General features: G+C 43.6%; 1 protein-coding gene and 1 long non-coding RNA gene across 6 annotated transcripts in view; one reads left to right on the top strand and one right to left on the bottom strand.

Annotated features, from left to right (window-relative positions):
• LOC144284463 (uncharacterized) overlaps positions 1 to 27,980 on the top strand; it is a 208,203-nt gene that overhangs the window by 124,651 nt on the left and 55,572 nt on the right. The window lies entirely within an intron of this gene.
• LOC144284464 (uncharacterized) lies at positions 138 to 27,829 on the bottom strand. 2 transcript variants are annotated; one of them, XR_013352875.1, is made up of 4 exons: positions 27,671 to 27,829; positions 26,640 to 26,822; positions 12,937 to 13,019; positions 138 to 2,185 (listed from the first exon to the last, which is right to left on the bottom strand). It is a non-coding gene; the product is annotated as an uncharacterized LOC144284464 (long non-coding RNA). The 2 variants fall into 2 exon arrangements; XR_013352876.1 differs by lacking the exon at positions 12,937 to 13,019.

Genomic DNA, 27,980 nt, shown 5'->3' with positions numbered 1-27,980 from the left:
GTCAGATGTGAAAAGCTAAAATCACAAAGCAAAAGGAACAGTCACACCTCAAGGGGAGAATTTTGTTGTTTTCCTGTATCTGAAGAGTGACCTTTAGCAGTAAGTATGGGCCCGAGTAATATGAGTACTTTTTCTTAAAAAAAAAAAAAGAAAACATACTGATGTTTTTCTTATCACATGCATAATATATGCTCATTGTGGAAAATACAGTTAAATAAAAATCATGGTATTTTCACCACCTTCAAATATTAGCATGTTGGTATATTTAATTCTTTATAAATATGTATATATAAACAAAATATAAAATATATGAAAACATAAATATATATATGCATACACATGAACACTATACAAATAGGATTCCAGGGGCTCCTGGGTAGCATAGTCAGCTGAGCCTCTGACTCTTGCTTTTGGCTCAGGTCTTGATTTCAGGGTCATAGGATCGAGCCCTGCTTCAGGCTCTGGAGCTCTGCGCTGAGTGGGAAGTCAGCTCAAGACTCTCTCTCCCTCTTCTTGGCCCCTCCGCCCCCTTTCTCTAAATAAAAATAGGTAAGTCTTTTTAAAAATTTTAAAAATATAGGATTCCAGTGCACATTCTCTTTGGTAACCTGAAGCAGTATAAATTCAATGATGTTAAGAGTATGATCTTTCCTTGGCAAAACTAATGAAAACAAAATGTATTAAAAAAAAAAAAACCCTTTTCTGCAGAGATGATAATGACCATATGCTAAAGTATACCAGTTATTGGGGGTGAGGGAGGCGAGTGGAAGTTATCACACTGTAAGGAGAGCCTGCGGAAAGCCATGCAGGTGTCTCCTGTGTCCACAGTTGCCTGCTGAAAACTACTCCTCTTGAGACCTGAGGAAGAAGGATGAGGTGATCAGAGTGGGCCCAGTGCCGGTCCTGCAGCAAGAGCCATCCACAGTGCGGGGAGGGTAAAGAACCTATGGTTGCTTTAAAATATGTAAAGTACAAATGAGTCACTTAGGAAAGAACACAGGAATTCATTCCCATATTTATTCCACCATCATCGATGAGTTTTCCGGTGAGTGACTTGTACTTTGAGTCCCTTCATTGGTTCAACAGATGGCAGGTGCTGTTCTGTGTGCTGGTGCCACTGCAACCGAGAGGAAAAATTTCCTACTCTCCTCGGATTTACCTTCTTGTCAGGGGAGGCAAAGAATAAATAAATATTTGGTATGTCAGATGGTCAAGAGCATAATGGAAAAAATTAAGTAGAGAAGGAGATTAGGGGTGCTGGTAGTGAGGGGTAAAGTTTTAAATACTGGAAGTCAGGAAGGGCCTCACTGAGAATGGAATTTGAGCAAAGCCCCAAAGGAGGGGAAGAAGTGAGCTATGAGACCACCTGGCAAGAGGTGTTGTGGTCAGAGGGAAGGGCAGGTGCAAAGGTTCTGAGGCAGGAACAAGCCTGGAGCATTCCAAGGGCAAAAAGGCAGGCTGGAACCAGAGAGAAAGAAAGAGAGGTGCAAGGGATGAAATCAAAGAGAGAATAGGAAGGCAGACTGGGCAGGGTCTTGTCAGCTACAGAGTGATTTGGGAAAGCTCCCAAAGATTTTGGACAGAGGAGTCCAGGATCTGGCCCAGCATGGCCCTGGGAGCTGTGTGAGAACTGCGGTACACATAAGAAGCAGGGTTAGGAGTGGCAGTAGTGATCACAGACAGAAGCCACCAAGGAAGCTAAATCTCCAGGGATGAGGGCGGAGCCACAGAGTCCAGCCTTGCCAGCTCAGGGGAAATTCTCCTTCAGGTCCAGCCTTGGGGAATGAGGCTTGAACTCTTTACAGCCATGCACAAAGCAGGTGCTCAGTAAGTCTCGATAAATGGGGGACGTTAGGAGAACAAGCGGGACCCTGCTGACAGAGGCCACGGTCAGGACCATGTCAGGCAGATGCCAGAAGGAGCAGTTTGGTGTCCTCAGCCCAGGAAAGAAACCAGGAGTGGGGCAGAGAGCAGGCATAGGTGCCAGGCTCCCTGTGCGGGAGGGAAGCCCAGCAGCCGGCAAAGCCTGCATGTCGGTAAAGGGCAGAGCCTTTGTCTCCTCTGGCGTCTGAGCGTCCCTTCAGTTATCTGCCCAGTATGCATGCTTCGTTCTGTCATCTGTACCCCTGGGGACAGTCTCTTCCATACCCATTGTAGTTTACTTCTGTTTAATCCAGCTTCAGAGCTGTAAGGAGAGGCATGGTGTGATTAGTCAGTGGAGCTCTCAGTTTTTGCCTTACGTCAGCAAAGGTGCTTTGGCAATTGTTTCTCTATTGCTAAATACTGGCTTTCCCCTCCAATTCTTCCCCACTTTCCAAATCTCTATATAGTTATGTGTAACGATAAGCTCTGGGGTTTGCTGAAAAGCAAGCAGAAATGAGAAAGGAGAGGGAGCAAAGATCAGTGAGGGCATGTTGTGGTTGGAAAATGTGCAGCTGTGATTCCATTGGAAATTGACTTCAGATCCATTGTATGATCCAGGTCCCCTTTCTGTAAAATGGAAACATAATATGTGCTTGTAATATAATACAGAGGTCTCCTAGATACAGCAGCCCCTGCCTTGCTGTTAGGAAAGTCTGTTTTCCACGCTATTGATTATTCATTTCTGAGGCCTCCTGGTGGGCCCACAGAGTTGTCCAAGAAAGAAGGATGGCCCCCTAAACACCTTCCCCACTTCAGGCAAGTCACATACTTACTGATGAAGCTCTAAATTTCACACAACTGATGGCCATTCTGTGATAGCTATTTTTACATGTTCTTAATCAGGTTTGTATTTGTTTGCTGGGGGCTCCATAACAAGATGCCATAGGCAGAGTGGCTTCTACAGCAGAAATTTATTTTCTCACAGTTCAGAAGGCTGGACATCCAAGATCAAGGTATTGACAGTGTTGGTTTCTTCTGAGGCCTCTCTCCTTGGCTTGTGGACAGCTGTCTGCTCCCTGCATCTTCACACCATTTTACATCTGTACACACATGCGTGTCCTGTGTCCAGACCTCTTCTTGTAGGGATTGCCAGTCATATTGGATGAGATCATAAAGATCTCATTTTAACTTGATTAAGTCTAAAGACCTTTCTCCAAATGCAATTACATTCTGAGGTACTGGAGGTTAGAACTTGCACTTATAAATTTGGGGGGGAGACACCATTCAACCCAATACAAAGCCTAATCATTCATTTGACAAGCATTTACTGAGCTAGTAAAGTGCTAGGCAGTTAGTTCAGCCAATCAGAGCACAGTCAAGGTCATATTGTCATGTTAAAGGGCCAGTTGGTTTAGATTCCCTGCATATCCCTGCTCAAGGAGAGACCAGAGCATGGAAGCATTGTTGAAACAGGCCCAAGCACATGCAGTGGGAGCACCAGATCATCTTCAGGATGAAAGACAGATAGGTTTCAGCTAGCAGAATGCTACTGGGTGCAGAGAGATAACCCCGGGCCTGTGGCATCCAGAGACAAAGATTTTCCTTTTCCAGCATGTGCCACTGGCCTCGGTCTCAGAATAGACTTGGGGAATATGGATTCAAAGTGAAGGGGCCATTCGCATATTTGGATGGTGTTAGCCATGACACGGTTCAGTCCTAGCAATGACTCAACCATGGCCATATGATTAGCAGCTGTTGATCAAGGGATGTGGGATGGTGAGTGAGGGGGCAGTGTCTGACAGTGGGTGGGCTAAATGAGGGAGCACCCCAGACACTCAGCAGTGGATGAGTAGAGAGCTAAACCTAGAAGCAGAAGCAAGTGAACAGTGAAACAGCATTGGACACAGGCATGGGCTTTATTTTTGTATATCTTAAGCTTTTCATATTTATTATATGATTTTATCCTCCCAACAGACTTGTTGAGTGAATAGGGCAGGGACTATTAATCCTATAAGTTAAAATAGGCAGTGAGGCCCAGAGTGGTCAAATGACTGGCTAAGGCCACACACCTAATTAAACAAAGAGCTATTTCCTGATTCCTTTTCCTAAACTCCCCCCACCCCCCACCCCTTGCAGCTCTGAGACTAGCTGTGGAGTTTGTTAGCAATTATTTGTAAAGGAGCTCATCCCGTCCTTTTAAGCTTTTGGAGGGGGGTAATTTTTGCTGGGTCTGAACCTTGCTCAACTGCCCATCATATGTCAAGAGACATCCTACAGGAGTAACCAAAGGTGCCTCTTATCCTTGAACAGGACTTAAGCCTAGCTCCCCTTTCCCCTTTTAATGCCTAAACTGTAAAGACACTCTCTCCACTCTCATTCCCCTGGGTCACACCCGTGGCCTTCCATGGAGAGACTTAAACTCTCTCCTAGTAAAAGATACATTAACCTTTCCAATCTAACTGCAAAGTGTGGCCCTCCTTAAGACACCAGACCTGAGGCAGGTATCTATGACTTCTGCACCATAGCTCCCAATTACTCTCATAGAACCAACAGCCTTGGCTGGTAAGTGTCCTTTGATATTCCTGGGCTCCCTGTTAGGATGTGTGCTTCTCTCATGGGCAAGGGACAGCCTATCTTGGTCATTAGGTCACCCTCAGAGTAATCACAGAGCTCAGGAATACTTGCTGAAGGAATGGAGAGAGGAAAGAGAAGAGTTCATGAGAGTTTACAAGACCTTTACTCCTGCCTGTCCAAATTCATAGATTATCAGAAGAAACTGGAGGTTGGGGGTGGAACTGATCACTCTTTCCTGGAGCTGGTCCCTGGTGCCTCCATTGTGACTACAGTGCCCAAGGAAGCTGGGCCAAAAGGATGGGTGGTGATAGGCAAACAAGGACTTCAAAGGTCACTTACCTGCAAGAAAGTGATGGAGGGGGATGGGGACAAGAGGGATCATTTCTGTGACCTTGGAAGATAAGTGATGGGGACAAATGAGATGGAGTTCCTGTGGAAGTATGGTAATAGCTATTGATCATGATGCAGGCTAAGAGGGTTGGGTCAGACCTGCCATGGCTCATCTTGGCAGCCACTCACGGATGTGACCCATGCAGTTCAGAATTTGAGTTTTGAGTCTGAATCATTATAAAAAGGCTGGGTGAACCAAAGTGAAACATGCAGATGCAAATTCCAAGAAATAAAAAAATGTGATAACCTTTTTCTCAAGCCCCGAGGCAAATAGCATGCAAAGAAGATATTGATGTGTATGGTGATTGCTACCATGTCCTGACTCTGAAATAGAAGTTGGCCCAGCCCACCTCACACACGGCTATTACGTCCAACCAGCCATAAAATATGACAGTAAAACACTTTGCACACATAAAATGTGCCACGACCGATCCTTACTATTACTTCCCATCATTTAGGGTCTGAAAGTAAATGCCTGCCATTTGTAATAATTTTATGTGACTTTGATGACTAAAGGCTCTTACCAAACAGAAAAGGAGAAACTAGGGTATGTGTGGCAGCCACACATTGTCTTGTAGGTGAAACTGTCTCATTGTAATAAATTTGTTTGGGTTCCTCACATTGAGAAACAATGTTTGCATGTTTGAAAGGTTCTGAAGGTAGATAAAATGCTTTACTCACACCATTTTCCTTAGACTATCACACTGTGAGTAGTTAATATGTTTTCATCAAATGAATTAATGATTGCATATGGTTCAAGATAATTAAAACTATAAGCTTCCAGGTTGGTAGAGAGGGAGCCATCAAATATTGTCCCCATCCCTGGTGCATTTCTTTGTGATTGGAGCAGTTCCTTGGCATTGTTAGAGAACTAATCCAAATTATTTCAATACTGTGCATTTCTCTAAATGTTAGGGTGGTCAAGTTTGAATCTTTCCCTCTCGTACACTGTAAGTACTCTTTGTGGTCATGATTCAATTAGCCATTTTCTTGGAAAATGTCAGTACTAGTTTTATGGCCAGATCAGGGTCCTCTTCATGCCCCTCTCAACCAAAAAATAAAAAATAAAAATATCCGGGATCCCTGGCTGGATCTCTGGCTCAGTGGTTGAGTATCTGCCTTCAGTTCAGGATGTTCCCAGGGTCCTGGGATCGAGTCCCATATCGGGCTCCCTGCAGCGAGCCTGCTTCTTCCTCTGCCTGTGTCTCTACCTCTCTCTGTGTGTCTCTCATGAATGAATGAATGAATGAATGAATGAATAAATAAATAAATAAATAAATAAATAAATAAATAAATAAACAAAAATTTAAAAATCCCCACACTGCCCTGCATACTCTAGACATTAGATCCCTCATCTCTAAAGAGTAGGGGCTGCTCCAAATACCCCCTTTCAACTTAAGACTCTGTGATTATGTTAGGAAACCCTCAGTCTAATGCCAATAGAAGAGTTTTACTTGGAAGAAAAAAAAAAAAACTGGATGCTGAAGTAGCTGCTGAGCAGCCTCAACATTTAATAACTGTGCTTGACAATGCATTTCACCTGGTGCTCCTTCTTGAATCATAGCCTCCAATATGCTGTGTTCCCCTGACAGCTGGGGCACCAGTTGGTGAGTTGAGGCAAGATACGTATTTTGCAACCACTCTGTCTCACCCACGCAGGAAACCATTCACCTTCTGCTGACCTAGCAACCAGATCATAAGCTCAACCGAGAAACCAGGGATGGTGAGGAAAAATAGAATGGAAAAGAACAAGATGGCTTCATGCAGGGCCATGGTCCACATTTATTCTCAGTCCCTAAGTGAGACCCCCACATGCTGTTGCCTAAGAAGAGAGAGCTAATATTTAGCAGTGGGGTGATTTGTTTTAATCCTTGAAATTGTTGCATGTTTCCAAAATTCAACTTGTAACAGCTTGACAGGATCAGAAGACAGTTCAACAAATGCTGTGCAGTCATGAACAAGGCTAGTATGGAGGAGGGAGCATAATGTGGAAACGCTGCATGCTCTTACCAGGATTATAGTCCAGAGCCAGTCATAGTTCTTCATTTTGAGTTTAAGATAAAAAAGACACCATGAAATATTAACATCAAGCACCAGCCAACAGGTTCATAAAAATTAACTACTCCTTTTACTTTCTGCCTCCGCTGAGTGGCTTCTCATTTGGATTCCAACCAGATCTTGTCATTATCCGATCGATGTAGCCAGTGGCCATCATGGATACTTGGAAATGCCTCTGATGTGCATTCCAGCAGTTCCCATTCATCTCTTTCTCCTCCTAATTTCTGACAAAATACATGTTTGCTTCCATATAAGACTTAGAATTGTATGACAAGGGCATTGGGCTTGTGTCCATTTGGCTGGAATTTGGTGCTGTGGTAACATTTTTTTTTTTTTTTTTTTTTTTAATATTTTTTTTTTTATTTATGATAGTCACAGAGAGAGAGAGAGAGAGAGAGGCAGAGACACAGGCAGAGGGAGAAGCAGGCTCCATGCACTGGGAGCCCGATGTGGGATTCGATCCCGGGTCTCCAAGATCACGCCCTGGGCCAAAGGCAGGCGCCAAACCGCTGCGCCACCCAGGGATCCCCCTGTGGTAACATTTTAATGAGATCTGCTCATTGTAAGTCTTAATTTATAGGAGTAACCAAAACCTGCTACAATTGATGTAACATTTACTGGCATCATGGATTTTGGGAAATGCAGGTGTGAAGTGGGCTTTGAAGGGACACTCAAAGACTGCAGACCCTTGAAGTGTTTGGTTTATCGGAAAACAATGTGAAAAAAGGAATCGTTTTTTAAAAGAGCTATAATAGCAAGTAGAGAAGACAGGATGGTGTTGAGAGAAGGAGGGAGGGTGGAAGAGCTGCTAGGTTTTCCCTCTTTATTACTTCTTTGCTCATCAGCCCCAAACTAGTAGGCATCATTATGGCTTGGGTCCTTGGATATACTTCCATGTCCTCTCCTACATTGTAGGCTTATTCAAATGCCCTCAGTTGATTAAAGTCAACAGGAAGTTTGGGGTGTCAGGGTGCTATCACTTTAAAAGGTATGGTGACTGTCAGGTGTAACTTGTTTGAGATACATTCCAGCATCAGATGTTGTCTGCCGAAGGTTTTGCCAACTGGATGTACAAAAGCCATTAATTCATTTGATGAAAACATATTAACTACTCACATCTTCTCCCTTCCTGGTCTAGGAGCATTCATCTGGGATGCATGTAAGAAGCCCAGAGCAATAGGATCTGACATAATTTGCTGGCCTGGGCACCTAGAGTAAATGCTGGCAATGGTGTGCCCATCAGATCTGAGTCTTCTTCCAGCCTGTTTGATTGGGTCTCTCCTCCAGTTCCAGTTTTACACTCCACTCCTCTTCCCATTGAACTTGAAGCCCTGTTCTGAACCCCAGAAGATTGGGATGGGGTCTGATGAGCCCAGGCCTCACCTGTCTGGCTCACCTTCTCAGCCCCTGAGACGACCCAGGTTCAGGCATTTGTCTCCAATTTGACGCTCTTTCTGTTGCATCACAAACTTCTGAAGACCATAGGTTCATGGAAAGAAAGTTCCCTAGCCTAATCTATATTTAGAGAAAACAAATTTCATCCTATTTTAAATGCCTCAAGGACCACCTGTGTCAAATATTTGAGGTCCCTGGAAGAGAGTATAAATGCAGGTATGGGATGTATCATGGTGATTGTTTATAATTTGCTTAATCCTGCCCCCCTCCATTCATCAGATAATAACTGAGTCTTATGAATAAAAAACACTCAGAGATTTGGGAGAGGACATTGTTGGGTTTCAGACATGGCCTGTGAGCTATGGCAGTAGAGTGGTGTTGAGCAGGGATAAAGGACAATGCTTGAGGGGCACCTGGGTGGCTCAGTGGTTGAGCATCTGCCTTTGGCTCAGGTCATGATCCTGGAGTTCTGGAATCAAGTCCCGTATCAGGCTCCCCACAGGGAGCCTGCTTCTCCCTCTGCCTGTGTCTCTGCCTCTCTCTCTTTATTCTCAAGAATAAATAAATAAGGTCTAAAAAAAAAAAAAAAGGACAATGCTTGGAAAGGCTGAGCTAGGGGGAGAGGATCTTTAAAAATAAAACACATGGTCATGCTGTCTCATTGCCCTTTTCATCCTTGCCCTGCCCTGGCATAGCTCCACAGAGTTAGTACAGAAGTCACAGGTTGGGGCACAGTCCCCCACAAGATGCCTCTCATGTCAGACCACAGTCACAAGCTCCGGGGTTTCCAGGCCACCCACACTTCTGACCAGCTGGCTGCAAATGCGGGGGCTTCTCACTACCACCACAGTTTCATTCACTTACGAAACTGTCAGGAAAGTGCTAGCCTTATAATTACAGTTTGATTGTACAAAGAAAGACCAAGCCAAATGAAGGGGTACATGTGACAAAGTCTGGAGGGGTCCCAAACATGAGTCTATCAGGATGATTCATCAGCTGGACACATCAACATATGATCAGCAATAGGGAAAGCTCAACTGAGCCTTTGTGTCCAGAATTTTTATGAGGATTTTATTATGTAGGTATGATTGATCCAGTCATTGGTCTTATGGTTGAAGTTATTCTCTAGGTTCTCCTCCACCCCCTTCCCCAATTCTCAAGTCACGTGGGTGGTCTTTCTGGCATGGCTGCATGCTATCCTGCAACTTTCTAGAAGCTCACTAGGAGTCACCTCATCAGCATAAGCTCCAATGTAGTCCCAGAGGCCCACCATGGGTAACAGACTTTCCTATCATAGGGAAGTTCCCTACCAGGAACCTAGGCAAAGACCAGACACATTCTTCATTGTCCTGCCTTCTTCCTCTCACTGAAAGTCCAAGAGCCTGGGAAGAAAACCCCTGGCTAAGTCAGCAGCTCTCATCCCTAATTATTTACAAGTGGGCTTCCTTTCATAAACCCTGAATTAAGAACAAAGGCAAAACCACATTTATTTTACAAATTTTCTTTCCCATAGGATTCTTTTTAGCTCAAATTACTCAGGGCATTTCAAATCTAATCATAACTCCACTGTATGGTATGTTTGCTATGAGCTGGTCCTGCACTTGGAGAGCCAGGGGCTGGAGGCAGACTGTCCCCAGATCCCATCTCAGACCCACCACTTCTTAGCAGTGGGACCTTGCAGGCCTGCTCTGGGCTGTGTGGTCCTGGGCAAAAATTTTTGCAGTCCCTCATCTGTATACAAAAATTTGAGTCATCCAGAATCCTGGTGTCATGTGAAAGAGCTACCCTGTTGACCAGTAGGCAGGACCTGCTTGGTGGGACACCCTCTTGATTCTGGGCCTTGTCTGGGGCTCTGGGACAACCCTTAGGCACAAGTATCTGAGCAACTTGCCCATCTGGTCTCCCCCAACAAGGGTGTTAAATTGAGAGGTGGGGAGAAATGAAGACTAAGGCCTCTGCTGATCCCACTGCCTCTCAAGTGAAGGAGGGTCTAAGGCCTAGAGTCTGACCATTTCTCCCAGGTTGTCAGTGTCTGAGGCTGTTGCTGGACATTGGGTGAGCTACTTAATCTGTCTGTGGCTCAGTTTCCTCATCTGGGGAAGATGAGAGTAATAATAGTGCCAATATTAATAATAATTAATAGTAATCTCTTAGGGTAAGGAGAAGGACAAAATGATTGACTATATGTAAAGTTCCTGAGAGTAGAGCCTGGCACAAATAAATTCACCTGAGATGAGTAGAGCCTGGCACAAATAAATTCAACTGAGATGCTAACTCAGTTTTTATTGTTGCTTTTACCTTTTAAGTAATCTATACAATTCTATAAAATACTTATTTTTATTCACATTTTACTGATGAGGAAATTGAGATCTTTAGCAAATTAAGATAATTTGTCCAAGGCCACACAAATATTTGTAAAGTGTTTGAGCTAGAATCTGAATCCAGGTTAGGCTGACTCTGGGGCCTGCCCGTTGTACTGTATGCTCCATTGTCTTCTATTTACTCAAAAGTTGAATTTATGATATCCTTTAAAAATCAAAGGTAATTCATAAAGCTGCACTTTCATGGTCTGTTATCAGTACAGGGCATTCTTTCTGGAATGCAGGCTGCAGGTAGATACAAACCCTGGCTGCTAGAAGCAGATGCTGAGCAGCAGAGTGCAGCCTGTAATGCCAGGTCATTAGGAAGCATGTAAACTACAATTACTTCTCAACGCAGCACCCAGTGCCCCAACCTGCCTTCCTTCAGGAACCACCTGAACTTTATTCAGCCCTTCTTCATAGGCTCCGCCAAGCACTGGAAGCTCCTCTCTATTCTCCAAATCCCCAGGAATGTTCAAACATCCCTATTCTTCCGCTTTGGCTTTGAGAGGGAGATTTTCAAAAAGGAGCCTCTAGCCATGCTGCAGCTTGGGGAGGAATCAGTGGCATGCTGATGGGCAGAGTTGAAAAAGAAATAGATAATTCCAGAAGCAGCCCGAAGGCAGCTTCAGGAGGAGAAAAGGCATTTTAAGTTACATATAGAAAAAAAAAATGGTTGGAAGTTACAGGAATCCACCAAAGTGAGATGAGTCATGTATAGGCGGAATGAACCATTTGGGTTAGGGCCTGGTGCAAAGTTAAGAATATCTGCACCAGGTATAGATTCTGACATCACGTTTGGAGATCTGGATCGGAAAGATTGGAGAGAAAGGAAGGGAAAGGAAGTCAGACCCACTGTATGGAGAAGCAAGTTTCCCAACCAGGGAGCCTCCTTGCTGGAATTATCCCGGGTGCACTGATGTCAAGGGCATTGCCAATAAGTTCAAAAATTTAGTGGTAGCACCTCACTATGATTCTGACATGTGTGGCCAGGGATAGTCTTTAACATTTGCGACTCTGTGGGGGTTTTCGCAGAGCAAAATAGTTTCAAACGGTTCTACAAGACTGAATGATTCCCCTTTGGAAAATTGAATGTGATAACAGCCCACGAAAATCCACCTATTCAAGCCTTCAGATGATTGGGCTCAGATTAGTCGAGATTTTCACCATGTTAGGATAAGTATAATTTAGCATTTTTATTTTTGATTCAGAGGTGGTCAGAGAGACCTTTTCAGAGAGGCAGGAAATGAGGCCGGTGAGAGCAACTGTGAATGGAAATGTCAGGATGCTGGGAGCCAGTGCAGGGGAAACAGCGCTGAGCCAAGAGCAGCAGCAGGTAATTTCAAAAGGTGAAGGTCAGCTAATTTCCCTCGGTGGGGATGGGAGAGCGCTTTTCAGCAGACCAGAGGCTCTGCAGCTCACACTTCCGGAGGCTCAGCCAAGGTCACACTGGCCAACTGGAGGCAAGATGGAGAGTGGTCTCGAAATGTCCTCACTGCTGAGTAGCTGGATCCATGCATGCAATCAAGCCGTGAGTTCTGGATGTTTTCCACCACTCTCTGTATTCAAGATTAGGGGGCTAGCTATAAGTGACATTTGTCTACAAGGTCCTTTGTCCTTTGGTTTTTAGCCTCTATCCTGGACACTGGGCTCTCCCTTCACAAGGGCCTCTATTCACGGAGTTGATTTAATTAATAGATCTATTAATTTATACTAAAGTTTTGTTCGTTTAAAACATTAAAAGATACATTCCATCCCCAATGTCTCTTTGTCCTTGTTAATAATAATGAGGTAGAGAAGATAATGCTTCTATCAGGAGGGGATTTGAGGGAGCCTTCTCTCTCCCTTGAACCTTCTTTTGGTTCCAGGGCTAACTGATTTTGAAGGCAGGAAGCTCGAATTCTAGTCCCTTGCCACCAGGATGCTGTGTGACCTCAGGCAAGTCACTTCACCTCTCAGTCTTGTTTTTCATCATCTAAAATTAGGGCAATGGGACGCTCTCTAAAAATCCCTTTAGAAGTCTTCCAAATGCTACCTGTGAGTTATCTGTGGGTGTATAGCCAAGTATGTTAGCCTAGCTTTGGTCCAGTCTCACAGAACAGCCCAAGAGGTGAGCAGTTACTATGCCAGTGGGTTGAAAGGGGATTGAGGGCAGGGCTGCTGAAAGGGGCAGAGGAAGCTGATGAGAAAGGATACAGAGACCTGCTCCCCCTGCCCTTTCTGGCCTGGATTTTCCGGGAAATGCGATTGGAAGCAAGGGTTGTTGTCGACATCGTGGACATTAATGTCAGCAAACCTTTTGCCTTCTCTCATCGTGCACCCTGAGAGGCAGCTCTTCTCAACATGGGCCCAGCTGCCAGCCTATGATACATTTGGAAGCTAGAGAGAAAAGATGAAAATAAATAGTATTTTAAAAATATCCTCTAAAACAAAGCCCATTCCTCATCCCAGCACTCTGTAAATAATGCTTTGCTGCCCTAGTGACTAAAGATTTCAAACTAGGGATCATCCTGCTCCAGAAGTACTTGTCCTGGTTCCTATTAGGATTTGCACAACAGTCTGTGATGAAAAGTCTTGACAGCTGCTGTTTACATTGTAGGTGGGAAGAGGTGAACCAAAATGGAATTGTCTGTGTTTCTTCTGTCCTGCCATCAGATAGCATTTACCTTCGGCTGAACTTGCCAGCTCAAGGAGCTCCACTTTACCAAAAAACTAGCTTGGGGTGACGCCTGGGTGGTTCAGTGGTTGAGCATCTGCCTTTGGCTCAGGTTGTGATCTGGGGGTCCTGGGATCGAGTTCCTCATCGCGTTCCCTACAGGGAGCCTGCTTCTCCCTCTGCCTAGGTCTCTACCTCTCTGTCCGTATCTCATGAATAAATAAATAAAATCTTTAAACAAACGAACAAACAAGCCCTGAATGAAAGCCTATGTGGAACTTTGAGCTAAGGAGGAAGGGAAGGCAGAGGTCAAGTTTCTTGGCACCTAAAACACCATCTTTGGTCCTTCTCTGGGTTCAAAGCACTGGCTTTTGCCTGGGAATTCCTCACAACTTGAACTGACAGCAGTGACTTCTACTACTGATCATACAAGGCAGGTCCAGCACCTGGTGCTGGGCTCCCCACCTGGCCAAGGGCCCGCATCCACATCAGTCACTGGAGGCCTCTCCAGGATGTAATGAGACCCAGGCTGGATCTGAGAGGAGGGTGTCTAAGCTCAGGCCAGGGGAGTGGCCTTACTCCTCGGTGTTCAGTGTTGCCCGCGTGACTTGCCATCTCATTTCTCTTGGTTCTTGCTGCTAAAGGCCCCTCAGTGTGTGGTCCTAGAAAGACCTCCCTGTTCTGCATACACAACCAATGAGCTGTGCGGCGTCTTCAAGACCCAAAATAGAAAGGCCGCAGGCATGCTGCACCCTGACAGGCCATTTCATGCTTGAGAAGAGCCTGCTCACTCTGGGGCTGTGGGGTGGGCTTCTCCGAGAAGACCTAACACCTGTCGGGGGTGGGTCTCCAGGACAGCAGTGCTGACCCTCAGTGCAGAGGGCATACAGCTCTAAGTTATCACTCTAATAGTTCCAATAATCATTTCCACTCTAGCAATCACAGCATTATTGCTGAGCCCTGGTTTCCACCCCTCCACCCCACACCACCCAATATGAAAAAAAAATGCATTGCTTTCTAAGATTAAACAAGCTAAATACACTGATTTTAGGATTTCTGAGGGTAAGAGGGATGCTTGGATATTAACATCAGACCAAGCTATTAGGAAGAAAGAAGGGAAAAAGCTTTAAACAAACAAACAAAAGCCTTTTTCCTGTTCTGCTAATCCACCTTGAGATTTGATGACTCATGTTGTGTTGCCTTGGTAACCATGACATAAGGAGAGAGAGAGAGAGAGAGAGAGAGGGAGAGAGAGAGAGAGAGACTGTGTGTGTGTGTGTGTGTTGGTGGGGAATCCTTTAGCACCTCCATCCTGTGCCACATCCTGTGAGTGCTGAGAGCAGACCCTGCCTGTGTGGCTATAGCCCATTTGCACCTGGAATCATTTTGCTGTCACATGGTCTGAGCGTGGGCTTCTTGTCATTGATCATTTTCTCTGGGTGAGCAGTTCTGATGGATAGGGTATGTGTCAGTTGGCCCAAGGGCATCTAGAACATGATTAGAGGCTCCAGGAGCCTTTCCCTGTCCCCCCTCCCCAGCTATCCTGATGGGAACTGTGGTTCCTCCCTTCAGAGGAGGCTGCTGCAGCCCTGAGGTGCTTTTGGTTCTTGGAAAGTCTGGCCTGTCCTCCCAGTCGGTGACTGTGGCCCTGGGTAATGACAGCCAGGTGGGCACATTTGATCAAGAATAGCAGAGGCTGCCTGTCTCAGCACAGCACTACCTGCTGGGGAAGGATGGGCAGATTGATGTGTGGGCTCCTAGCCTGTCTTCTCTGTCTCTAAATCCAAAGAGAAACTCCTCTGATCTCAGGTTTGCTCTGGAATGCCAGCTGCAGAGAAACAGCTACAACATGGCTTAAGGTAGACCCTCTCTCTGAAGCAGAATTTACAGTAATGGCTAAACATTCCGGTGAAATTGGAGTACAGCAAATCCTTTCACACACAAATGCCTCAGCCAATCTATCCTATACTCTGGGAAGACCTCTGGATTCAGCAAATCCTCTGCAATTAATGAACCTATGCAGTGACATTTTATGTGGTTCTAGTCCAGTAACTGTTCCCGATATCATACAAAGCTTTGTACAACGAGATTTGTGAAAGGATGACTCGCATCCAAGAATAAGTGGTGTTATTAAAAGGCAGCATGGAGTAGTCAAAAAACTGCCTACTTACAAGGAGTGTGAGCTTGAGCAAGTCTCTACCTCAATGAGCTTCAGTTTATTTATTTTTAACAGTAAAGACAGTTATACCTTTCAGGGTCACAGTGAGAGTTCGGGGTGTGGGAAAGTGCTTTGTGATCTGAGATGTGACATTCCAGCAGAGGTTAATACCATTGTTATAGACTGGATTTGAATCCAGCACAAGTACATCAGAACAAGAGCCTTGGCGTTGTTTTGTCATGAGACTGGCGATGTTTTCCACTGACACTATCAAAACAAGTTTTGGAATTTTATGTTAGAATCCCACGTTTTATACTTCAGGTATGCAATTTCTAGTCCCTTGGTGTCATGCAAACAGGAGAATGAAGTTGTAAGGGGCAAAGGAGATGGAATAATGACACCTCTTGCAAGCTGTTACTAATCAGGCAGTGTAGTGTAAAGGTTAAGTGCAGAGGCTTGCAAGTCAGACACACCTGTGTTCCTGTTGGCTTCCCTACTTCCTAGTCTGACGTTAGGTAAGTCCCTTTTTAGTTCTCAGTTTTGTCTTCATAAAATGACTTTTGTAAATGAGCCATAATAATGACTCATTGGTTTCTTGTGACATTGAAGTAAGCCAACTCACATAAACACTTAACCCACTAATGGTACACAGTAAGTGCTCAAAAGTGTTAGTTATGAATAGTTTCTATAATCTGTTTATATTGCCTAATCACCTAATGTTCCTTTCAAATATGGAACTTAAAATCCACTCCATTCTGATTACATTTTGCTGTGGGTTCAAAGTATTAGAACACACACACCCACACCCACAATAGAATTTCTGACTTTGAAGTTATAGTATTTAATTTACATGTAATAATACAGTCGACCCCTGAACAATGTGGGAATTAGGGGTGCTGACTGACCCCAAACACAGTAAAAAAATCTGTGTATAACTTTTGTTTCCTCAAAAACTTAACTATTAATAGCCTGGTGTTGACTGGAAGCCTTACAGAGAACATAAATAGTTGATTAACACATATTTTATTTGTTATATTATTATATACTGTCTTCTTAAAATATAGTAAGTTAGAGAAAAAATGTTATTAGGAAAACCATAAGGAAGAGAAATACATTTATAGTACTGTACCCATAAAAAAAAATCCATGTATAAGTGGGCCTGTGCAGTTCAAACCGTGTTGTTTGAGGGTCGACTCTAATGTGTTAGGCATCTAGCATAGTGCCTAGCGCACATTGAGTGTTCTAGAACCTGTTGAAGGTTTGATGAAGACATGTTGTAAAACGTCTGTAATGTCAATGTGATGATTAATTTTATATGTCAACTTGACTGGACCATGGGGTGCCCAGATATTTGGTCAAATATTATTCTGGATGTTTCTGTGGAGTTTTTGGATGGAGTTCATATTTAAATAGGAAGATTATGTAGGGCAGCCCCAGTGGCCCAGCAGTTTAGTACCGCCTTCAGCCCAGGGTATGATCCTGGAGACCTGGGATCAAGTACCACATCGGGCTCCCTGCATGGAACCTGCTTCTCCCTCTGCCTGTGTCTCTGCCTCTCTCTCTTTCTCTCTTATGAATAAATAAATAAAAATCTTTAAAAAATAAAATAAAATAAATTATGTAAAGCAGATTGCCCTTCCTAATGTCAGTGGACCTCTTCCAATCAGTTGAAGGCCTGAGTAGTACAAAAAAGTTATCCTTCCCATAAGTAAGAGGGAATCTCTCCCTGCCTGACTGCCCTTGAACTGGGACATTGGCTTTTTTTCCTGCTTTGGGGCTTGAACTGAAATATTGACACTTCTTGGGTCTTGAACCTGATGGCCTTTACATGGGAACCCACCATCACCAGCTCTTCTGGTTCTTAGACCTTCAGATTGAGACCAGAACTAAACCATCTGCTTTCCTGGGTTACCGACCTGCCAATTCATCCTGCAGATCTTGAGACTTGCCCACCTCCATAATTATGAGAGCCAATTCCTTTTAATAAATCTCTCTCTCTCTCCATATATATATATATGTATATATATATCATATATATATAACATACATATATATACACACAAACACAAGTATTTTACATAAATACACATACATATAAATATATAAATCCTATTATGTGTATCATATAAACATGCATAAACCCTCTCTTTCTCCCTCTATATATATCCTATTGATTCTGTTTCTCTGGTGAACACTGGCTAATATAACAAGACCCAGGAATTTGGATTGACTTTGGTGAGCACTGTGGAGCAGCCATTGATGATTACTGAGTAGTGCAGTTCCTAATAATATCTGGGCTTTAGGAAGACAATTCTAGAATAGTATGCAGAATAGATTGAGTAGAAGAAAGGTTATATCTAGAATGCCAGAAATAGAACCGTGACAGCAAGAATAGGGAATGGGATCCATTGAGAAACGTGACCAATGTAAGACCTACAGGAAGGACTTTGAACAGATTGGACCGGGGCCAGAAGAGAGGAAGGAGTGAAGATGAATGTGATGTTTCTAGATCAGGAACTGTGGAAAGATGATGCTAGTGTGGAAGTGGGGAGTCAGGGAGGGAGTGCTGGGGGCAAGAGGGCCACATGTTCATTGAACTGTTGAGTTGGGGTGGGATTGGTAGAGGTGTATTAATGTGGAAGTACTTATGAAGATCAGAAGAGAGGGCAAGCCTGAAGTCAGGTAAAGGGGGCCTCTGCCTCAGGATAATTGCCAAAGCCATTGGACTCTCTGCCCACCTCCAGGATGGGCGGGGGAAGGCACTCCAGGGAAAGAGTGGTCAGAGAGGCACAAGAAAGGAGAGGGTAGAGCATCACAGAGATCAAAAGCTGTGAGCATTTAGACAAGGATGAACAAGGTCAAGCAGTCCCTTCCTATGAGTCAGGGAGGAGGAAAGAACTGAGGCTGCTGGATTTGTAATGAGGAGGCCCCCAGGGACCCTGAGATAAACTCTTTAAAAAAAAAAAAAAAAAGCAAGCATGGGAAGGGGCCTGGGTGGTCCAGACATTCATCACTTATCCAGATACAACTAACCATACAATGGCTGTAGGCACCAGCAGTTCAGAGCAGGCCCGAGGCTTGCCAAGGACAATGCCATCCCTTCCGGAAGCCACATGTACGGGTGACCATGTAATGAAATGAGCAGAAGTCAGGAAACATGGTCTTAACAAGCTGTGTGACTGGGGCAGTTTTCATCTTTATGTTCAGGTTCTTGTCTCTAAAATAAAATGGCTGATCCAGGTGATCTCTAAAGTAGTAGATAATAGAACACAACTATTTTACACTTAATTTACTCTCTGTTGTAGGAACCAAATTCAATTGATTAAAAAAGAAAGACATTGAAAACAAGACTCCACCATGTCCCTTAACAGATTTTCCTCTCCAGTTTCCTACCCCAGCTTAAGTCAACATCTGGTCTTGGCTCAGTCACCATGCTGCTCTGTTTCAAAATCCTTAAGACAGAGGAGGGAAAGGGGAGAGGAATGACCAAGTGCCTCTTTCTTCTAGTGATTTCCTTTGGAGGAAAGGCTGTGTGGTACATGAGAGGAGGGGAAGATAATTTTTATTTGAGCCTCACCTCACTATAATTCTTCAGGTCATCTGGAGGAGGTATTATTTTCCATATTTCATAGATGATAAAACTGAGGCCAGAGAGGTTTAGTGATCTCTCTAAACTCACACAATTAATTAAACATTTACTGAGCACCTTCTAAGCTCTACTTCCAGGGAAACAAAGATGAATATGGCATTAACGAGCTGTGTGATCTAAAGCAAATGGCTTCACCAATCTGGCTTCAGTTTTATCCTCTTAAAAAAAGAGGGTGATTCTGCTCTGTAATTCACTGGGTTCTTTCATTCTATACCTGTTCAGATTCTGTGCCTATGTCTCTTCATGCTTCTGCTCTATCATTCAAAAATTCTGGAGCCTTTTCCTGGGCTCTGAATAGGTCTAGGATATGTGAGCCTCTAGATACAGAGGTCTTGGGCAAAGGATGAGGCACCAGTTTTCTCGGGCAGGTGTAGTTAGACAGGTGGCTGTGAAAATGATTAGCCTCTGTGTTTCTGAGATCATGGGGAGGAGGAGGCATAGGAGAGGATATTAGGATTCCCACCAGATTGTTTACTGGGGTAAGTATTTTAAAGCTAGTACCCCCTTTTTCTACCTAGGGTGCTTACTGTATGGAACATTCTTTAGCATATTTTCAGTCTTACATCTCCCACAAGGGACAGCAGATCATTGTTCAGTCAGTTTCCCCAATCTATCCTTGCTATTTTAATCCTTGTGGTTGTGAATAATCAGTAGCAGAGGACAAATCAGATTAAAATGATAAAATGAGGGGATCCCTGGGTGGCTCAGAGGTTTGGCGCCTGCCTTTGGCCCAGGGTGTGATCCTGGAGTCCCGGAATCGAGTCCCACATTGGGCTCCCTGCATGGGGCCTGCTTCTTCCTCTGCCTGTGTCTCTGCCTCTCTCTCTATCTGTGTCTCTCATGAATAAATAAATAAAATATTTTTAAAAAAAGATAAAATGATCAGTGTCAATGTATATGCACCCATTTGTATGCAAGTTCATGAACTTGATTGGCTGTGAATCCATTAGAGAATTCTGCGTGACTGCTTTGCCAGGGTAGTAGAGGCTTGGAGCATGAACTGTAGAACCAGATTGTAGGGCTTCCAGTCTGGCTCTCACATTCTCTCGGTATGCATCGTGGTGATGGCTTAGCCTCTTTGTGTCCTAGTTTCCTAGCTGTAGAATGGAGAGAATAACAGTACCTGCCTCACAGGCTTATTTTGAGAACAAAATGTTATAATTCATGTAAAGTGCTTAGAGCAGTGCTGGCACACAGTAAAAACTTAAAAATATGAACTACTAATCAGTTCTTATTATTTATAGGCAATTAGCTCAGTCTCACACAATGTCTCCACATTGGCTCTTTGAGGGTCCATAATTCAGCCTTCCTTAGAGTAACCTGAGAGACTGACACCAATTTCCTTAGACATTTCAGGGACCACCAGGCAACGTTATTATCTCTTTTTATTAATGAAAAACTTGAAGTGAAAAATTAAGGATCAGTTTGTTCCAAGTTCCCTTGTACCTCTATAACTCAGATGGTAGTAGAATCCAGAAATTTCATTGACCTTGCTCATCTTATTGTCAAACCACATTGGCTATAGGGTGCACGGGGAGTTTCTCAGCACAGTCAGAGGGATCCTGTTCTACCCCTTAAAACACAGCTGGTCTTTTCAGTGAAAGGGCCGTACTGGGAGACTCCAGTGCTCTCCCTAAAAGTCTCCTTATACTTGAAGCCCTCACAACACTCGCCTGTGTCCAGGTGCTCCCTTGCCTTCAGTCCTCAAGTTCACAGTCAGCTGGGCCAAAGTTGATTCTTAGGAGGCCTGGGACAGAGGATGAGACCATGTTTCTTCCTCTCTCTGGCCATGCTAGGCCCTGCAAAATTGCTACTGCCCTTGCAAGCTGTGGGGAGGGAGGTTCTTAGAAACTGTATTATTTTTTTCTTCATTCAAAAAAATATTATTGGGATGCCTGGGTGGCTCAGTTGGTTAAGCGCCTGCTCTTGATTTTGGCTCAGGGTTCTGGGTCCTGAGATCAAGCACCCTGTGGGGCTCTGCACTCAGGGGTGAGTCTGCTTGAGGATTCTCTCTTCCTCTCCCTCTGCCCCTTCCCCCACTCCCATGTGCTTGCTTTCTCTCTTTCTCTCTCTCAAATAAATATAAAAATCTTAAAAAATATATTCTTTATAAAAATTAAGTTTAGATTATTTAGATAAACAAAAAGAAACAAAAATTCACCTATAACCCTAAAAATTTATTACTCATAAATACCTATCAGGTTCAAAAAGACTATCAAAAGTGAATAATCTAAAAATTCAGCATTGTGAAGAGTCATCATTGGGCCTAGAGGTGACTAAAGAATCAAAGATTTTAATCATAATCATTTACATTCACCTATCTTTTTTCCCCCCCTAAACTCCCAACAAAAGGAATTTGAATTGGAAAAGATGTAGGAGGACTTGCTGGCTATTTTCGATACAGAAAACACTACACTTAAAATGTATTGTATAAAGGATAGAAGGGTAAATTCCACAAGGGAAAGAGCTAGGGGTTGGTCGTGACTATGTCACACAGGAAACCCTGATCACTGTGACTGCATCACACAGGAAGCTGTGATGCCAGAGAACAGAACCCAATTAATTGGAGATCAGTTTAAAGCCACATCCCTGTCTGGAAGTTGTTAGACTCACACATGAGCCAACATGGGGGAAATAGTATGTTTGGATTGTGGCAAAGCCTTTGTTAAACTTTCCTCATGTCAAATTAGGTGGATTAGTTCATTAAATGATCATAAATCAAAGGCTCTAATTCATGGATAGAGGCAAATGTGCAGGAGATCTCTGCAGGTACTTTGCTATACTTGCAGGTTAGCCCAGTCTTTGTTTAACACATTCACCCATGATTTAATTGAAAAAAAATGGAAGGTCAGATCTGCACATGCCATAAAGCCAGTGAAGGACACCGCATAGACTGAATGGCAAAATCAGGATCCAGAAATATCTTAATCTGAATGGAAGTTCTAATTCAATAAGAAGGAATTTAGAAGGAATAAATGTTGAGCTCTGCACTCTAATCCAAATCTCCACGATTTTAGCAGAGTTGCAGGAGATGTAACTGGGTACGGCACAGTCAGGTCCACTTAGCATGGGCGTTCTGTGGGAACCAGTGGGCTGAAGGAAGTGAATGCATGGGGGGGATGAAGCTCCTCTCAGTGTAGTATCCCTCCCTGTGACATGGGTCATCTTTGCCCTCAGCTACTTTGTGCTGCTGGGGCACACGCAGGCTGTGGGGTGGAGTTCTGGACCCTGCCAGAAAATGGTCTGTGCAGAGAGGAATTTGAATCAAGATGAGTGGTTAACAAAAGAAAGACTCTAAGGAATGGGAAACAGGACTGTGTGTCTGAGGTGTGAGTCCCCACATCTTTAGGTTTCTTGCTGATGAAGTATAAAAACAAAGGTTACTAACCAAATGAAAAACCACACCATGTTTGTTTTTGATGCAACTTTTTTTTTTTTTTAAGATTTATTTATTTATTTACTCAGAGAGAGCGAAAGAGAGGCAGAGACACAGGCAGAGACAGAAGCAAGCTCCATGCAGGGACCCTGACGTGGAACTCAATCCCGGGTCCCCAGGATCACACCCCGGGCTGCAGGTGGCGCTAAACCGCTGCGCCACTGGGGCTGCCCCACACCATGTTTGTTTTTAAGCAGCAATCTATAACAGGCAACATCCAAAGGTAAGGTTTAAACAATTGTTTTTGGAAAACGTGGCATAAGGTTGGAATTTGGATTTTTTTAAAAAAATTTTAGAAAGGTGCACATAACCCAGTGGGTTAGAAGGCATATCCTACAATCAACTATATTAATATTTCTGCAGCAAAAATGCCTGGATAGTCACACTACATGGGATAGAGACTACTGAAGAGCTTCGTGTCAGTTTACATCATGTTTCACTGCCAGATGAGTTCGTTTCAAACTTACAGACTGTTTTCAAAGCCTTTTGATTTCAAAATTGAAGCTGTGGGTTGTGGGGCTATAGTGGTCCCCACAGCACACATTCAGACATGAAGAGGGAAAGAGAAAAAGAGGGAAGGGAAGGGAAGGGAGATTGTGTGAGGAAGAAAGAGAGAGAAAGAGGAAGGGAGAGAGAGAGAGGAGAGAGAGAGAGAGAGATTGAGAAAGAGATTGAAAGAATAGAGACGGATCTACAAACCAAAGTCTACATCTAGGTACTCATGCTCCTGCATGGCTGAAGAGCCAGGCCCACCTTACACAGCCAGTTCCCAAAAGAAAGGGTAAGAGATTGGCTAATGCACCTGCCATTCCACACTCCACCTGAACTTCCTGAGTGGAGGCAGGTACTGCTGGGTATTCAGCACTGGGGGTCCTGGAGGCGCCAAGAGCAAGCAAGAGTCCTATGAGGAATGAAAGGGGAAATTGGGAGCCCAATACTTGCCTTGGAAGCTTGGGAATGAGACCCTCAAGTAAGTATACCCAATAAGTGTTAGGGTCTCACTAGTGAGATCAGCTATGAAAGAGAGGCAGAAGCTCCTCCTCTGAGAAAAATAAGACAAGGGGGAGGAGGGATCCCTCCCACAGCTCACATTATAATATTTGAAAGGCTATGATGTAGAAGAATCTACTTGTCTGTAATACCCCCAAAGGAGTACAGTAATAGGAGTAGAAATATGCTATAAAAATACATTCCAGCATTTGATAATGTAGAAATTTCTAGTGGCATGAAAGTAAAAAAAAAAAAAAAAAAAAAAAAATTGTGGTTACCTCTTGATTAAGATTCCAGTCCCTGGAGAGGTTTCACCTAAGCAGGATTACCATTTCATGTAGAGGGGGGTTCAGTTTTAATGGTCATCTAAAAGTCAATAATGAAATAGGCGTCTGACAAAATAGTGAGCATTCTCTCTGTGGTGTCTTCAACCAAAATATCTGCCATATAGGATATGGAGCAAAGGAACCATTGTGCACTGTTGGTGAGAATGTAAATTGCCACTATGGAAAACAGTATGGAGGTTCCTCAAAATATTAAAAGTAGAATGACCATATGATCCAGCGATCCTACTTCTAGACATATATCCAAAGGAGATGAAAATAGGATATTGAAGGGACCTCTACACTCCCATGTTCATTGCATCATTATTCATAATACCCAAGATATGGAAACCACCTAAGTGTCCGTCAGTGGATGAAAAGATCTCTCTCTCTCTCTCTCTCTCTTTCTCTCTCTCTCACACACACACACACACACACACACACACACACGGAATATTATTCAGCTTTGAGAAAGAAGGAAATCCTGCCATTTGCAACAACATGGAAGGATCTTGAGGGCATAATGCTAAGTGAAGCAAGCCAGAGAGCAAAAGATAAACACTGCATGGTATCACTTATATGTGGAATCTAAAAAAATAGTCCAACTCAGAAACAGTAAAAAATGGGTTGAATGAGCCAGGAGTTGGAGGAAATAGGGAGAGTTTAGTAAAAGGGCACAGACTTTCAGCTATGTGATGGATAAAGTCTGAAGATCTAACATACAGCGTGGTGATGATAGTCGATAATACTTACTGTATAATTAAAATGTGCTAAAAGAGTAGAACTTAAGAATTGTTTACAAAAGAAACACTAACTCATACTTCTCTTTATCGGTTGGGAGTGGCACGCAGGGACAGAGGGAGACTGGGGGGGTGGGGGGGAGTGGGGGAGAATGTGCTTTCTTGAAAGTGCTTCACCAGCCCAGCTGGGCTAACTTCCAAGGAAGAGAAGGGAGGGAGGTGGGAGGTGGGGAGGGGGGGGGGTGAGCAGAGGGACCCAGGCTGGGAAGCACATTGGAGAGAGACACCACCGGGAGGCTCCTCTGCCCTCACCCTAAGCAGAAACGCAGCAGAATCAGCTCAGCCCAGTCCTGGGCACAGACACTACACAAGGAGACGCTGTATGTTAAGCAATACTTTAATACTGTAATATGTTTGTTTTCCTTTTTTTTCTTTTTTAACCAAAAAAAAAAAAAAGTAAGTAAACTAAAACAAGAAATATATATAATAAAACCCACCCCTCTGGGGAAGCAACCTTAATTCAAACACTTGGCTATCAAATAATCAGAATGTATTGTCTCAGACAGGATTTCATTTCCGGGAGGCAGGGGCACGAGGGGGGCGGGGGATGGGGTCTGAGAGACAAAAGTTCCAGAGCCTCCCTAGAAGGCTCTCTGCTACTGTATTCTGTACACACTGTACCATCCTGTGTGGAATCTGTGAGTGTCCTCTTGAGTAGCGTGGCCTAGCCAATCTGCCGTTCATGGTGTACTGTAAACTCGGAATTCCATATGTAATAGGATGCAAGTCTAAGCGTTTCATGTGGACATAAATGTATCTAAATAAAACTTTCCCTAGCACTGTGGCTGACCCCACCCTTTTATACTTTAGTATGAAACTGATGACAACTTTGGTAGTATTTTTTTATATATATACATATATATGTATCTATCTATCTATATATATATATCTCAAGCATCTTTCGGGTCTTTGTGTGTGGCTTTCTTAAAGCCCTGTTGTAAAAAATTACTATGTGGAAGGCAGTCTCTCATATCACAGATGTGGAAAGTATAATTTTATATTTGTATTTTCAAATAAATAAGTTTGTGAAAAGTTTCCATCCTCTACTGTGGTCCAGAAATCAATGTGTTTGTCTGACAAAAAAAAAAAAAATACAATAAACTGTTTTGAACAGAAAAAAAAAAAAAAAAACTTAAGAATTCTCGCCAAAATGAAAAAAAATGTAAATGGGTGAAGTGGTGGATGTGTTAATTAACTCAATTAGGGGGACTCTTTTTACAAAGTATACATACATTAAACCACCACGATGTACACTTTCAATATCTTACAATTGTGAATTGTCTTACAGATTGTCAAATATCTTATAGTTTATCAATGATACCTCAATAAAGTTGAAAAAAATCTATCATAAAATTTTCAAGTTGCCCAAACACCTAGTTAATGACAGTAATCATTGGGAATCCTTAAAGGGAGGTGGGGGGAGATTGGTTTTAGGGTTGGAGTTAATCATCTGGGAGGGGATCAATTCAAAGGATTTTCATCCAGCCCATAGTATGTTCCAAGTATAGGGTTAGATGCTGAGAGCAATAAAGTGGGTATAAGGCCCAGCCAGTACCTTCCCGGCTAGTGGGAAGATTGGGAATTGGGAAGACAGGCCACTCCACTTGTTTCTAATATGGTAATATTGAGAAATTACTTGCCAGAGAATAGAGAGAGGAAGAGATGGGAGGAGAATCTGGGATTAGATGTGAGGGGATAGAAAGTAGAGAGTCACAGGGAATAAAGAGGTGGGCCGGGGTGAGAGCTGACATCAGATGCCCTGGTTCATAGACAATAGGTCCACCAGGCCTGATTCTAACTTTGAGAGGAAAGCATATCACATCCATTCCCTCTCCTGCTAGGATATCAAGGCATTGGCCCTTTGGGGCAGTGGCTGATAGGGGGCAGTAAACCCTCCTTCTGCACTCCCCCACACCCTTTGAGAAAGCTGAGGCTCTCAATAGGATGAGTCTGTGTCTGCAACTTGGCTTGTACCAGCAATCCTTACCTTTTCTGTGCTTGAGCTGCATGAGGCCATCTCATGTCTCATTTAGCAAGCCTGGAGCACTCTTTGATTTGATAGATGATAGCACAAGTCATCTGGCCTGTGAGGGTGGGTGAAATCCCATCTGATTCAGAGATTCTTTCGTGACTTCCTCCAGCACCGTCTGCCTCATTCATAGCTCTAAAACTAAAAATAGCAAGGGTTAGATCCTAATTCCTCTCCTATACCTTGGGGATGCTGTGATTGAGTGATGGCTTTACCAGCAAAATGTTGAGCCAGGCATTTTGTGTCCTTTTAATCAGAACCCAGAAAAGGCAACAGCTCACCATGGGGCATGAGTAATGTTAGTTATCAATTCATGATTTGCCATCTTCTCATTTGTCCATTACCTTTCAGAAGACAGCAACTGTGTCTTCCTCACCTTTGGATCTCTAGTTATTAGCCTCTGATAACTTTTTATTGTTGAACTGTGCCTGTAGCCACTGTGGAATCCCCAGGGCTATCCACATTTCAGCTATCACAGAATGAGTGACATAATGTCACAGAAATGTATCCTTGCAGTTCCCCTTGGCCCAAAGGTGTATACAAGATGAGAACCTGCTGAGAAAGCAGAGAGAGTGTGAGGAGTTTCAATAACTGAAGAGGTACATAAGAAAAGGAAGGATTCAGGAGAAGATGAGGGAATAGATCAGAGATGCCAGCACCAGCCAAAAGAAGTAGCAGTGTTCTCAACACACAGCGCCATGTGCTATTAAGGAACTCTGTAGCACACACAACACAACACACCACACCACACACACACACACACACACACACACACACACGGGAAGGGTATATGCAGTAGTGTGCCCCAGCAGGCTTAAACAGACTTATAAGAGCTGATTGTTGGATTTTCAGGAATTTGGGGAGTCTGTTGACATCATGTTGGTAGCTTGAAATCAGCAATGTTGGGAGTATTTATACCAACAGAAATTGGCAAAGGCTACAAACCAAGACTCTTCCCACCCAATTGGTTCTAATTGTCAAGCACTTACCAGCATACCACTGAGTATATGCCCTCAAACTCTGGTGCCAAGAGGACTGAATGGAAGCATTAAGTACCAGTCTATATATTATCCCAAATGGCTAATCTGTCCTCAGATGTGAATCTTGTCCATTCTGTCCCAGGACTAGGAAGCTCTAGCTACTCCTCATGCCCAGTGGGCTGCTGACCTTTTCAGCATTCGGGGGTTTGATTGGCTGACTCATCAGAGGCTCACCCTGGCACCAGAGTGGAAGAATGGTGGCCAGTCAAAACATAAACTGTGGAAAAGGTCAGCCGGGCACAAAGGGGCCCTTATTGGT

This window comes from Canis aureus, chromosome 15 (genome assembly GCF_053574225.1).
Source record: "Canis aureus isolate CA01 chromosome 15, VMU_Caureus_v.1.0, whole genome shotgun sequence".
NCBI classification, from domain to species: Eukaryota; Metazoa; Chordata; class Mammalia; order Carnivora; family Canidae; genus Canis; species Canis aureus.
The sequence above is the reverse complement of the archived record's forward strand: the minus strand, read 5'-3'. Positions and strand labels throughout refer to the sequence as shown.